The sequence below is a fragment of the Grammomys surdaster genome, unplaced genomic scaffold (assembly GCF_004785775.1).
Source record: "Grammomys surdaster isolate TR1022 unplaced genomic scaffold, NIH_TR_1.0 126197, whole genome shotgun sequence".
Lineage (NCBI taxonomy): Eukaryota > Metazoa > Chordata > Mammalia > Rodentia > Muridae > Grammomys > Grammomys surdaster.
The window spans coordinates 2,361,496-2,363,892 of record NW_021621002.1 but is presented as its reverse complement, the minus strand read 5'-3'; positions in this window follow the sequence as shown (position 1 = coordinate 2,363,892).

The following is a 2,397-nucleotide window of genomic DNA, read 5'->3' as shown; positions in this document are numbered from 1 at the left end:
AAGAGAAATGGAAGAGAAAGAGAAGCAGAAGGATGTGGGCACAATGAAGAGAGGCAGAGCCAGAGACTTGAGGGTAGTGAGGAACTGCCGGATGTGAGTAGTTGGGACGTGGGACCTGGGACCATGGTGTGGTCTTGGCTTGTGCTGCTGCTGGAGGCCATGTCTGGGTCCATAGCTCTGCAGCAGTAGGAGCTATGTTACCACCAAAGGCCAGGTGGATCTGGCCCCACCCCTTACCTGAGCATAATGGGAGAGTTGACCCCTCCTCTAGTCAGCTGCAGTACTTAGAAGAGCTTCATCATTGTCCCCACCACCACCCCGTACATTGCCCAAGAAGCACAATAGAGCCAGCCCTGGATTAGGGAATTGTGGGTGGGTGAGTGGGCTCAGAGGGTACGAATGTGGGAGAGCTGGCTGGTAACCTGTCTGCCACATGATGACAAGGACCAGGGAGAGATGCCTTCCACCACCTTTGCCCCTTGCCTCCTATGACAAGCAAGAGTGCTAGTCCCTCGGTTATGACAGTGGGAGAACTGGCCCAATCTCTCCCCTGCTACAGCACTTGGGAAAGTAGGCCCTGCACCTTGCCTAGGCAGCACAGTAGAGCTGGCCCTGATGGTGTGGGTGTGGATGAGCCAGCCAAGAGGGCATGAGAACAGGATAGCTGGCTCTACCCCTTGCTAGTGACAACAATGACTGGCCCATCCAAGACAAGGCAGAAGAGTTCACTCTGGCAGTGTGGTGCAGAAGAACTGGGGAGCTGACCAGCTCAGATACCTCTCAGGCCGAGATCCAGAGCTTTGAATTGGCCCACCCCAACATCTATCCTATTGAAGAACTGTAGGATCCTTGAAGGGACTAGTCCCACAGATCCAAAACTACAGAATCTCCGCAACACAGGGCAAAACCAAGATATCCAAGAGGAATCTCAGTGAGGTTCCAGTATTAATGGTGTAGCAAAACCCAGAGGCCTCAAAGCAGACCAAGGACACATGAGTCCATTTAAAAGCAAAGAAGTGTGGACGAAAGGGTTTACTGTATGACACACTGTGGCACACTAAAGCTCCCAGAATGAGATTTTTTTCCTTTGTAGGGGGATGTGGGGTGGTGGGCTGTGAGAGGCAGTGGGGTACCCAGTTGAGTCTGCTTCTAACCCTGGAAACCCTAAAGGGACAATAGGTGTTTGGCAGTACGGCTGGTCCAGTTCCTCTCACTTAGCTTCAGCCCTCCACAGCCCCTCCCACAGAGGGGTCTATGGCCATCGGTCAAGTAGGAACAGTGCCCCAGGCTCTCCCACATGTAGATGAGGTATCTCCAAGCTCTCAGACCAAGCCAATAGGAGTTACCTGCTGCTAGACCCTAACCCGCTCCCAAACTGTGTATAAGAACCCTATTCGGGAGAAGTAAAGGTGTACAAGAATCATACAAGAGTTTCTGTCGCAAGAGCTCTAACACTTGGGAAGAGATCTGCTCTCCAAAGCACCTTGAGGACCCTTCCGGTGTTCCTTACTAGCTAGCTGGCTTCTCACTGACTCAGCCTGGATGAGCGCAGAGAAGAGTGATAGGCATAGCACCTGGGAGCAACTGGGTGGCAACAGCAGAGAAGGCAGCAGTGAAGGGAGCTGAGGCAGCAGCAGAATCCTCTGTCTGCTCAAACTCGATCCCCTTGGCCCGAACCCCCCAACCTGGCCAGGCCGGAGATCTTCCTGGGAAGCCTTCTGGAACTGGGACCCACAGTGGGAAGGTTGCAAAGGTGGAGGCCAGGTATTAGGAGAGAGGGAGATGAGAGGGGTTGAGGTGCATGACATGAAATTCACAAAGAAACAATAAAAAGTTTAAGAATTGCCAGTTACATATTCCTTCTAATAATTTTACAGGTTTGGGATTCTATTGTTTCTTTTCCTGAACAGGGTCTTGTTATATAGCCCAGACTGGCCTCACACTTGTGCTCCTCCCTAGGTTTCGGAGTTATAGTGTATGCCACCATGGCTTGTCAGTTTATGGGCGGCATGTACTCTGAGAATATAAAATCCTCCCTCCCTTCATAAAGTGTTCCAATGCTGATTCAGGATAGTTTGCTACAGAGGGTCTCCCTTTAAGTTACCTTGGCCAGAAGTCAGTTTGGTGTATTCTTGTAGGTCCGTCCCTGGATTCTCCAATCTCCTCCATCCCTCTATGTACTCAACCTGCCCCACACTCTATGGATTCACCCTGCTCCACACTCTATGTACTCACCCTGCTCCACACTCTATGGACTCACCCTGCTCCACACTCTATGTACTCACCCTGCTCCACACTCTATGTACTCACCCTGCTCCACACTCTATGTGCTCATCCTGCTCCACACTCTATGTGCTCATCCTGCTCCACACTCTATGTACTCACCCTGCTCCACAC